Here is a 13,394-nt window from a genome sequence, read left to right on the forward strand (position 1 = left end):
AGAAGATCTAGGATGTCTACCAATAGTAAGAGGAATACCTAAATAAAAAAATGAAAGAGACCTAATCTGATACCTCAAAATAGCAACAGTATGCCTCTGAATAGCTTGGGTAGTATTGAAGAAAAAAATGGAGGATTTGTTCTCATTAACTTTCTATCCTAAAGCTACAAGATACACATCCAAAGCATGCTTAAAAGAAGTAGCTTCCTGAAGATGGGCTTGTCCCATAAATGAAATATTATCCACAACTGACAAAAGTATTGGCTTGTCCCATAAATGAAGTATCATCCACAAATGACAAAAGTCAAGATTTACCTTTATTCATCCCAAACACAATCTCTTCAAGTTTAGATATCAAAATTGGACAAGGAAGAGAATCATTCATAACATTGGTGATAAGAGATGGAATGCATGAAAGAATTAAGTTCTCCTCCTCAACTGTAAGCTAGGAATCCTTAATAAAAAGGTTAGAATAAAATTGAAGGGCTTCCTTGGTCATAGCAGAATCTTTCATTTTTCACAAAATACAGGAACTCAAGCTCAATCAGAACTCTTATTATTATTTGTTTTGATTAATTCTTATTATAATTTATTAAGATAAATAGATTCCAAATGACGTTCTCTTGCCTATATTTTTTCCCTAATTTTATATTTCATGTCAATAATAAAAGCAACCATTGAGACTTACTCGTAAGCGTGACTTCATTTTATCTGTTCGAGACATAACCTTAGTTTGTCTTCTGTTTGTTCGAGCGAAACATAAGCACGTGATTTTATAAACATTAATGTCATCCAAAATTTCCTGAACAAAAAACTCCTACCAGCATTTGTTAATTTCTCGTTTTTTCTACTTTTGTCATGCCACACTACAATCTTCGCTATCAGATCCAAAAGATTCGATATATGGATTATATGTTCACTTTCCAAAATCAATTTTGAAAGAAGGGGCTGGCAAAACTCAATCGATCCAACAGTTAAATTCGATGCTGAGATTGAAGTGTAATTGTCATAATGGCATAGAAATCATGAAATTAGTTGTAACATTGGCATTCATACTTTTAACAGCGTCGAAATTGTAACATTGGCATTCATCCTTCTGACAAATCTTCTTTTGATTTCTACGCCTGATATTCACAGACATTAGCCAGTTCGTTTGGTACAAATGAAGTGAACAAATCCAGAGTGTAGAATTTGGACACAAAATACTTTTGGTCGCATTTGACAACCACGATATTTCGCAGAAAAGGAGGCAAGATATGTTTTCACTAAATAATCCATCACATCATCCAAATTCATTATTACACATCTAATCTATTTATTTATCAGACACTGACTAAGAAGGTATCTTCATTGTTTTACTCTGTGCCTCACTTTCTCTTCAGTCTGCGCTTCCAGTTATCCCCAGTGTGCTCTGCCTTCCAATGTAGTCAACCATTATGTGAGTGAATGTAACATGCATGCCCATTCTCCATTGCTTCTTCCAAGATATGATGTATTTCTGAACCATCGTGGGGCAGATGTGAAAGAATCTGTGGCCAGCCTCATCTTTCACAATCTTCACAACAAGGGATTCAAAGTGTTTCTTGACAAGAATTCAATTCAAGCTGGAGAATGCATACCTGAAGCAATAAAGGAGGCTATTTATTCCGCAAATGTGCACCTTGTCATCTTTTCTGCTAATTATGCAGAGTCGGTTTGGTGCTTGAAGGAGCTTGAGATGATAGTGACAACAAGGGCTCCCATAATACCAGTATTTTATGGGGTTGAGCCTTCAGAGCTCTGGATGAAGGCTTAGAAGAGTGTGTATTCTCGAGCCTTTCAAGAGCATAAACACACTGGAAATTTTGAGCCACATGTTCTTCAGGATTGGAAGAAGGCGCTTCGTCAAGTTTCATACATTAAGGGTTACGTTTTTAGAGGGTAATTTTATTTTATGTTTGGATCATCATACATATTTATTTAATTTAATTATTATTAATCATTGTTAATAATATGTTGATATTTGGATTCTTGTTTTATGTGTTACAGAGATCAAGGCGAGGTATTGGAGCAGATTGCTATGAATGTGGCCAAACTTATGGATAAGCTTAGATTTCAACCAAAATAAACAACTACCAACTTAAAAGAAAAATATTGTCCCCATCTACAATTAGAGATATAATAAGTGTTAATATTTTATGATATTTGGTTGTCTAGAAATGTAAAATTATTTGATATCTCTACTATTGTGCTAGGTTGTAAAAAAATTATTGAAAAAATATTTTTTTTCTTACATTAATCTAATTAATGTTAATGAAATACTATTTGGGGTTATTCTTAACTTATGATGTCTATTTGTTTTTTTGAGTTTTATATCTGCAATTAGTCATATTTCAATCATGAAGTTGGAATAAGGCAATGTGTTCATTTTGAGTGATCAGTTAAAAAATAGATCATTTGGATTAAATTGATTTAAATATTTTTTTTAAACAATGTTGCATTTGAATGATGTGGAAAAATGGAATGGGATTGATCCTGTGTTTTTACCATATTTATTTAATTTTCCAAAAATAATAAGGTTAACTTTTTAAAAACCCACATCTCAAGCAAAAAGTCATTTTTAGAATTGTGTTTGCATCTTTGAGAGCAACTAGATGAGATTTGAGGAATTAAATGATTACTGTGTTTTTTTTTTTTTTTTTTTTTTTGTAAGAAAGGTGCCAAAGCTGAGATTTTTCCTTCTAAAATACATTTTTAGCAAATGGATAATATTCTTTAGTTTCTAAACTACTAAAGTTTTTTTAAAATTTGGAAAATACTAATAGGGTCAAACTATACAAAAAATGATTCCTATTTTTGGCTGAAAAATATAACATAGTTGTTACTTCTATGTGCTCAACAAAACATAGAGTTATATTTAGTATTTTTAAAAACCCTTTAGTAGGATGATAGGGTAAGAGTGAGATCTAGAAGTCATGTAATTTTTTTATAATTTTCTTACGAGTAACTTTTTTCTATGAATTTTAAAAGTGACCCCATTCTAAAATTTGGGTACCTATTTGTGTGATGGGAATGAATTGCATCAAAATAATCTAAAATCAACACTTAAAAAAAAAATTATAGAATCAAGTGTAGCAAAACAATATATAATTTATTTTCCATTTGGTTAAGTTGATCAAAAGTTATTTAAAAAATGGTAGACATATGTCTGAGAGGACTTTGAAGTCTCTAATATAGAAAAACTAACTTCACAATGTTGATGTTGTCAAAAAATTAAAATATTTATATGGTTAGAAAGGTAAGAATACATATGAGACTATGGAGCTAATTTTAAAGATACCCGGTTCACCATTTGCAAATGTAATGAAGTCAAAGGTGATAGTGATGAAGTCAAAGGTGACAGTTGATCTTAGAAGATGAAAAAAATGTATCTAAAACAAAAATATATGGAGGGAAAACATCAACTGAAGTTTTCGGGTAGGTTAATAGGTTTGTTACCAAGCCTAAACACAATCATGGTTTATTGTTTAAATAAGACAATCATGGTTTATTTTTTGAAGTAGTTGATAGTAGCCACACAAGAGGGAGGCTGACCCCAAAGTACAAAAAGGCTAACTTAATAGCTAGAGGTAACCTCCCTATCAACTAACTAATGCCAACTTTAAACTATAAAAAATAATAGATTTTCATAGTTAGCTTAACATTACTAATAGTCTTTAAACTAATATGCATAATAGGTTGTAAAATAAAATAGTAGCCTTTACAAAAACTACTGCTATGAGTCCTCTTTATGTTCCTGTGGGGTACCAAGTTCATAGGTGTAGTCATAAACAAGAAAAAAATGAAAATACACAAGGCTAGATGCCCTTTTCAAGCCCATGGATGTCCTCCTTCTCAAGAACATCCTTGTCCCTGTCCTCACCTTCCACTTTAATCAATTTGTCTAGGATGGTTTTTAACCAATCCTTAGCTAGGAACCCATAGATGGAATGAGTGGTCTCAGTGACTTTGCCTAGGTCCTTTTCCTCTTTTTTTTCCTCCATAAAATAAAGAGTAGTGGTTGTGGAGTGCATGACCTTAGTGGAAAACTCTACCAAGGTTTTGAACCTCTAGCAAATAGCAGTTTGGTTGTCAGTCAGGTCCCTCATGGAATTCTCCAACCTTTCTAGTCTCACCTTGGTATGGCTATGCTTGTCCTTCTTCCCTACACATTTGGGGGTTTCTTTTCTGAAGGAGGTAATATCATCCCCCCACACTCCTAACTGGGGTAGCCTCGAGACTTTTAGAGACATGGGAGGGACTTATAGGGCTTGGGGTAGGTATTTTGTCCTAAGGTATTCTCTTCATTTTAGCAGGTTTAGCATCACTTTTGAAGGAATTAGAGCTAGAATCACATGATCATGGTTTATTGTTTAAATAATGCAATCATGGTTTTCTAATTGAGTTTCTAAGATGATTGTTTAATTTTTTTGAAATGTTAGATTCTACTTTGTTTAGTAGGGAAGGTAAAGTTAATTCTTCATTGGAGAAAACCCTTCTATTTCTTTTTTTCCATATCACCCATAAGAGTACAGAAGGCAAGTTCTTCTATAAATTATTGTATATCTTAGATTAGCTATATTTTGGTCAACTTTTAAGGTGTTCTAGAAATTCATTTTAGGAAGGTTGGGGACCAATTGAGTTTTTAGCATAGTGATAGCCAACATGATTTAGTAAAGTCATAATGGTATAAAAGATGTTCTACAGTTTTTGAGTTAGCTTTGCAAAGAAGACATCTTGATGGGCCTTCAAACCCCATTTTGGTTAATTTTTCTACTATTACAATTTATTTTTGTAGTGTTTCCCATGCAAAAAACCTGCTTTAGGTAAACAAATTGGATCCCAATGAAGGGACAGAGGTATATCTACCTTTCTATTGTATTATCCAGGTTTTGATTCCCCCAAATAAGTTTATCTCACCTTTCTTTATGACTCACTTCCCTCTTTTTTATAAATTCTTCATATACTTGTTGTTCTAGATTTGTTAGATTGGTATATTACACATATTTCCATTTCAATTTATTTACATCATTTTCTTTTACTAGTTGCTGATAAATGTACATACATTTTTCCCCCAAGTTTTTATTAAATCATTTTTAATTTTTTAAGGATGATTATAGCTATCTAGAGATGGGAGTCCATCCCAAGAGTCTTCCCACAATAATGTGTCTCTTCTATCTCCTAGATCCTAGGTTAAATATTTGTTGATTAGGGGTCGATATTTCATCATAACATTCTAGTTTTGAAACCTTTAGGTAGGTTTCTAATTTGAAAATTTACTATCCTTTTCTTCATACATTCTCCATACTAGTTTCACACCTAATGCTTCATTTTTCCAAATTATATTTTTAATTCCAAGTCTTCCAAATTCTTTTTTTTTACAAATATTGTCCCTTTTAATTAATGCTAACTTCTTCCCATCATCCAATCCTTTCCAAAAGCAATTTCTTAATTTCCCATTTATTTTCCATTTGACACCTTTAGGAAGTGATAGGTTGGAATAACTATTAGAACTGACCCAAATTTTCTTTCTCTACTAGCCTTTGTTAACCATCTGTCTTTCTAGTTTTCCATTTTACTATCAATTTTTTCTAATATTGCTTTCCAAACTTTATTCTCTCTGATTCCTTTATCTAGCTGAATACCAAAGTATTTATATGGGAATGTAATTTTTTTATGCCCCATCAGTTGAAATTTTTTATTTTCCAATCCTACAAGTGTGTTTAAGAAAAATATTTTTAAATTTTTAGCATTTACCATCTATCTTGAGGCTTCCATAGACAACTTAAAATTTATCTATTTGTAATTTTGATCTTCTTCTAGGTAGGATAGTATTGTTAGCAATTTGTTGAAGTGTCATGTTTTGGACATCTTTCACTACTCAAACTTCACTAATTTTATCATCCAATTGGGCTTCCCTAATAGTCCTAACAAATGTCTCATCCATTATGATGAAAAGAAAGGTTCAAGATTGGATCACCTTGTCTAATTCCTCTTGAAATACTAAGTAAGCCTTTAGGGGTACCATTGATAAGGAGTGAGAACTTTGGGGTAGATATATAGTTGAAGAGGAGGTTCACCCATTTGGTGAGAGAAACCAAATCTTTCAAATGCTTCCATACTTGGGGGTTGGGAGGGGTAGAGGCTTGTGGTGGTGGGGGGAGTAACTCTATGTTTTGGAGTACTCCTTTTTCATACCATAACTCAACTTTTCTTCTAAGTGCTTTTATTATCTTATTTGATCAAATCCTCTTCATCAATCAAGAAAATGATAGTACTCACATCAACTAAGAAGTTGTCTTACCAGCAAATAGTAGGTCTGACATTAGTGACATAACAATGATTGTTCCGTTATAGGTTCTTCACTTCAAAAAAATCTCATATCAACACAAACTTCCTATATTGTACTTGAAACATAGAATAAAATCATTAATGGTAGTGGTTTGAGATGTGAATGAACAAATTCAAAATAGTCTCATCGCATGCTACTTAATTTTGTCTTATGCATAAGTATATATCATTCTTTTAGATAGTTTACAGCATTCAAGAAATTTCTTGAGTCATTATCAGATCACAAAAATTATGGCCAAGAAATCATTAAAAACTTTGAAATCAATTTCATGTCAACCAATCAGCTCAATAGGAAGCTCTATACAAAATGAATTTTATGGTAATATCATTCCAGAAATAACATGCAAGTATGTGTTTGGTTCCAATATTCAAAGGATTGAATACAAAATCATTGTGCCTTCCAGACTGAGATCAATCTCCTGAAGGTAGCAACACAATTAGAATTCAAAAGTTCATTTCAAGAAAACAAGTTGCTTAGAGAAAAAAGATCCATATTATCTATAACTAGGTAAGGAAAGCATAGGAAATAACAAATGCATTAAAAAGGTTATATGTTGAAAAGGGTGATGACCCTTGTATAATTGAAATCATTGGAATGTCCCTAATTTGATTAAAGAAATTCATGTTAGAGGTAGACACAATTTCTCATGATTTCACTTTTAAGATAATATTGTCAATTGTTATATAAATCTTAATAAGGAATATTTATGAATAGTCTTTGACTAAAATAAAATGAATAGTCTTAAATTATTGCCTTGAATGACATGGCTCTTCAAATCATATTATATTCTCTATATTATCTTTGTGTACTCTTTGCCATAATTAGGTCTTAGGGGGGCCCGATTTCCAAATAGTAATAATGGAATGATCTTGAGACTTCGTGAATCCTCTTCTATCAATTAATTAACTGACTTTAAATGTGAAATAAGTATTAGAAGTCAAGGTCTAGAAATTGATAGAGGCAAGATAAAGATGCAACTTTGATCCAAGATTGAAAGGGAGTGGAAAGAAATGGTGGAATGCCATTTTTCAATTTTATAATTCCTCCTCTATGTCAGGGTTGCAAAGTTTTAAGAGTTTGCAAAAAAATTATCTATGTGAATGACAAAATCTTCAAATTCCCCTAACATTTTTCTTTAAATTAATCTGCATATCTATGCAGAAGGGATCTTAATCCCCTATATTTTTTTTTCTATAGCGCATGGTTGCTCTAAATACATGATATTGACACAACTCATAATCCAGTTCACCCACTATTGGCAGAAACCAAAGGCCAAGATGATCTTTTGAAGAAAACTCCATTTGACTTTGTCATAAGCCTTAGCCATATCCAACTTAATGAACATTGTTCGCTCTTTCAATGTATGCATAGAATAAATAACTTCAGAAGTAGTAACAATTCCATCAAGAATTTGCTTACCAGCCACAAAACCACCTTGGTCCTCTAAAATCACAACTAGAAGGCATATCTTGATTCTGTTAGCAATCAATTTGGTGATAATTTTGTACACAACATTACAAAGAGCAATGGGACAAAAGGAATCAAGATTGTCAGCACCTTCTTTCTTAGGGATAAGAATCAATAAAGTAAGGTTCACTGCATGAAGCAGTTGCTTATTCTAAAGGGATTCCTTAACTAGCACCAAGAGATCCATATTGATAATTTTCCAAAATCCCTGAAAGAATTCCATAGAGAAGCCATCTGGGCCTAGAGCTTTACCTTTATTCTTCCCAAACACAACCTCTTCAAGTTCAGATATCAAAATTGGACAAAGAAGAGAATCATTCATAGCAATCGTGATAAGAGATGGAATGCATGAGAGAATTAAGTTCTCATCCTCAATTGCAAGCTGAGAATCCTCAGTGAAAAAGTTAGAATAAAATTGAAGGGCTTCCTCGGTCATAACAAAATCTTTCTTTTTCATAAAAGGCAGGGACTCAAGCTCAATCAGAACTCTTATTATTATTTGTTTTGATTAATTCTTATTAGAATTTATTAAGATAAGTAGATTCCAAGTGACCTTCTCTTGCCTATATTTTTTCTCTAATTTTATATTACATGTCAATAATAAAAGCAACCATGGAGACTTACTCGTGAGCGTGACTTCATTTTATCTGTTCGAAACATAACCTTAGTTTGTCTTCTATTTGTTCAAGCGAAACATAACCACGTGATTTCATAAATATTAATGTCGTCCAACATTTCAAGAAAAATTTCCTGCCAACATTTGTTAATTTATCATTTTTTATGCCGAGAGGCGTTCTATACAATGGCAGCACAAATGCCCAGCACGAGAATATGCCAAGATTCCTGTCAATAAAAAAGAATTGGGAGCAGTTACAAACTTCCAAATTAAATATTAAAAAAGAATTCCCGAAATAATAGCTGGCCGAAACAATAGGAAGCCAAATGGAGGCCGAAATACTAGGCCCGAAAAAGTAGGGCCCGAAAAAGTAGGACTCGAAAAAATAGGGCCCGAAAAAATAGGGGCGAAATAATTTCAATGTGATTTTTTTTTTGTTAAATATAATTTTGCATGCACATTCATGCTTTTTTTTTGCGGGGAGTGGGGGAATTTGAAACAAATTCGTGGAATGTGAAGAGACGTCTGTTGGGGGATATGAGGAGCCTCTCAGAAGTTATAAAACCAAGGCTCCTCATTTCATTTTCATTTTATGCTTTTGCAGGAAGGAAGAGGTGGAGGTTATTGGAGGATTAGATTGGAGTTTTTGAATAGGAGTAAATTGAAGTTTTGGAGTAACATTTTTGCAGGTGAGATTTCTATTTTTTATTTACATGTTCATTTAGATTTAGATGTAGATGTAAATTGAAATTCAAAATTAGTTATAATATTCTACTTTGATTTAGATTTCAATTTTAATTAATTTCAATTTGGTTGGCTCTCCTCCACAAAAAACAGTGTATTGTGTATTTAATGGGTGCATTGGAATGCAGATTATCAGCCTAATGGCCAATCTCCAGTTTCCTCCACAAGCAAACCAATCTCTGGAAAGATCCCTCTTTCAAACCGAAAGGATGTGGCAGATTTCTTTCCTCCCTGGCCTCTGAAAACAGAGGAAATTTCCAATATAGTTGTTGATTTTCGAAATGCTGCCAGGAATGCAATAGATGCAGGTATGTTTTTTTATTCTGATCTATCTTGGTTTGAAGAAGAGAATGTTCCTTTTGTTGACATAATTAGTCCTTTTACGAATAGGGTTTGATGGTGTTGAGATCCATGGGGCACATGGGTACCTTGTGGACCAGTTCATGAAGGATAGCGTGAATGATCGAACAGATGGCTATGGCGAAACATTGAAGAATCGTTGCAGATTTGCACTTGAAGTTGTGGAAGCAGTGGTGGAGGAAATCGGAGCAGAGCATGTGGGAATTCGGCTTTCTCCATTTTTGGATCATGCAGAAGCATATGACTCAAATCCAGAGGCACTGGGACTTCACATGGAAGAGGTTCTGAATAAATATAAGATATTGTACGCTCATTTCTTTGAGCCCAAGATTGATAATTCGCAGATGACAATAGCGAGTGAAAAAGAGCCTGATTCCCATAAGAACAGCATTCAAGGGAACATTTTTGGCTACAGGGGGTTATGATTGGGATGATGGTAACGAAGCTATTTCCAGTGGCAAGGCAGATTTGATTGCTTATGGCCGACTATTCTTGGTAACTGATATTTCTATTGTATATTCTCATGCCCAGCAGGGGAAGTTTTAATCTATATAGTTTATTTTGTGCATTTAGTGCACAAAATAAAGAATGCATATGCAATCAATTTTTTTATCAATCTTTATGATAGCTTTTTTTTTAAAATAGAAAATAAAAAATAGAAAATAGAAATTATTCTTTTATGTATGTAGAAAAAAATTAGAAAGATTTTATGTATGTAAAAAATTAAAAGAATTCTATATACATCTAGATTTTTTGAAAAGAATTCTATTTACATCTATATATTTTGATTGAAATAATCATAATGTAAAAACAAAATATAAAATAGAAATGTTAATATATGTATGTAGAAAAAATTAGAAAGATTGCATGCATCTAAAAAAATTCTATTTACATCTAGATTTTTTTAGAATGGGAAAAAATGGATAATAGAAATATCAGTTGCATGTTTGTAGAAATAAATTAGAAAAACATGTATCTAGAAATTAAAAAGATTCTATATGTGTCTAATTTTTAGATTTTACTTTATTCTAAACTAATTATTGATGGAAATATATTTTAAAAATATTTATGTAGTTTAAAGTTTAGATTTTAATTAATTTGTATGCAAATAGAAAAAAGAATAAATATTTTATATATATGTAGATTAATTTCTATTTTCAAAATTTACAAGTAAATGAGTACTTTATTCATTTAAAGTAAACAAGTTTTTAAGTAATATATTTTTATTTTAGAAATATATTAATCATAATGTTCATTTATTATTACTTATTTAATATACTTACTCTCAAATCTAAGACAATAGAAATGATATTTTATTAACTTTGAAATAGGGAAGTGTTAAGCAAGTTCATTTACAAAAATACCAAAAATATATTTGGTCTTTGATCAAATTGGAGTTAATATTAGAAATATAAATATGATCATTAACAATTAAGCTAAATTTAGTTCAAAACAATAATATTATTTAAATTTAAATAAATCTTTTTGAAAAGAATTCTATTTACATCTACATATTTTGATTGAAATAACCATAATGTAAAAACAAAATATAAAATAGAAATGTTAATATATGTATGTAGAAAAAATTAGAAAGATTGCATGCATCTAAAAAAATTCTATTTACATCTAGATTTTTTTTAAATGGAAAAAAATGGATAATAGAAATATCAGTTGCATGTTTGTAGAAATAAATTAGAAAAACATGTATATAGAAATTAAAAAGATTCTATATGTGTCTAATTTTTAGATTTGACTTTATTCTAAACTATTTATTGATGGATATATATTTTAAAAATATTTATGTAGTTTAAAGTTTAGATTTTAATTAATTTGTATGCAAATAGGAAAAAGAATAAATATTTTATATATATGTAGATTAATTTCTATTTTCAAAATTTACAAGTAAATGAGTACTTTATTCATTTAAAGTAAACAAGTTTTTAAGTAATATATTTTTATTTTAGAAATATATTAATCATAATGTTCATTTATTATTACTTATTTAATATACTTACTCTCAAATCTAAGACAATAGAAATGATATTTTATTAACTTTGAAATAGGGAAGTGTTAAGCAAGTTTGTTTACAAAAATACCAAAAATATATTTGGTCTTTGATCAAATTGGAGTTAATATTAGAAATATAAATATGATCATTAACAATTAAGCTAAATTCAATTCAAAACAATAATATTATTTAAATTTAAATAAAATAAGCCATGTTTACTTTGAAACATCAAACAACTAATTAACTAATACAATAATTAAAATAAATGAATCTATTATGACATAGAAAAATATTTTCGAAGTATAATTTCTTTGTTTTTGAATCAATATGAGTTTTTTTTTCTACTTGAAAAGATAAACCATCCTAATTGTCATCCTTAGTTAACCCTAACAACAACCCCTACCTTAGCCCTAGCCCCAACAATGATGTACAATATAACTATAATCCAACATTAAACTATAATTATAGCACTAAAACATATCCCTATTGATATTCTAAACTCTAATCATAACGAAAATCTTAGTCCAAACCATAATCTAAACCAAAAACCTACACACTAATATTGGTTATAGTCCTAACCCTAAAATCTAACCCTTAACCATAATGTAAAAACAAACTCCAAAATATTGATCAAAATCCTAAACCTACCTATATGGATAACCATGATATTAAACTCTAAATCCAGTCCCAAGGTCCTAACCATGGTGTAAACCTATAACCGAACTCTTAAAAAATTTACTAATCCCTGATCCTAATCACATTCCCAACTTTAAACTTGAACCATAAACCATAGTTGTAACCATAATCATAAACTTAAACAAAACCCTAACCTTAAAGGTACAATCATAAAATTAATAATAGCTTAGACCCTAATCCTAGCACAAACCACAATCATGACCAAATATAAATCTTCACCTTACCCCTAATCATAATTTCAATGTTAACCCTAACATTAGTTTCAATCCTACCATGATATGAACCCTAATATAGACTTCACCTTGATCCTCACCCTAATCTTAAGTCTAATTAAACCCTAAATAAAACCTAATCTAAATGATATATCTAACTATAATCCTAACTTTAATTATCATACAATCCAATGCTAACCCTCATGTATATTTAATCCCTAATCTTAACTCTAAATATTCTATAAACTCTAGAATTGACCTTGATTCTAACCATAACCCTAAAATCTAAATTGTAACCATAGCACAAAAGGTGGGGACCCCCACTACATGGCACAATTCTGGGTCTTGGAGCCTCGCGAAAGCACTACAGAGTGAGGAAATGTCAGAAAGGTGACATGTAGTAGCATGACGCAATTTTGGGCTTTAGAGCATTGCAGAAACAATGCAGTGTAAGGAGGCGCTAGAATGGAGACTCATGGAAAGAAGAGGAAAGACATTCATGTTGCTAGCAAAAAACTATGAAAAGAGATAACATGATGTCTTAACCTTCCACAAAAAATGCAAGGTTGATCCCAAGGGGGAATTTGATTTCCCCAAAAATGAATGATGGTCATCGATGAAGGTCTTCCTCTCAAAATAGACGGCATAGATGCATCGTGAATCCTCACCGATCAAGGATTAAATCGCAACCGTCGATGTAGATTCTCCCCTCAAAAAGGATGACTGAGATGCAACAAGCAAACTCCTCCCAATGAAGGATTAAGTCACATTCGTCGATCAAGATTGGCTTTATTTCCAATGGATGATTAAGATGTATTGAAGAGATTCCTCCCAACAAACGAAGAAGATAGCACAAAAGGTGTGAACCCCCTCCATGTGGCACAATTTTGGGTCTCAAAGACTCATGAAAGAATTATGGAG

The 13,394-nt window shown here is 31.3% G+C and overlaps 1 pseudogene; it reads left to right on the forward strand.

Moving 5' to 3' along the window:
• Positions 1-1,453: 1,453 nt before the first annotated feature.
• On the forward strand, positions 1,454-10,103 carry LOC149569495 (putative 12-oxophytodienoate reductase 10; annotated as a pseudogene).
• Positions 10,104-13,394: the final 3,291 nt, after the last annotated feature.

The sequence above is a fragment of the Cupressus sempervirens genome, chromosome 3, assembly GCF_028749045.1.
Source record: "Cupressus sempervirens isolate cs-2001-9-10 chromosome 3, ASM2874904v1, whole genome shotgun sequence".
Classification (NCBI taxonomy): Eukaryota; Viridiplantae; Streptophyta; class Pinopsida; order Cupressales; family Cupressaceae; genus Cupressus; species Cupressus sempervirens.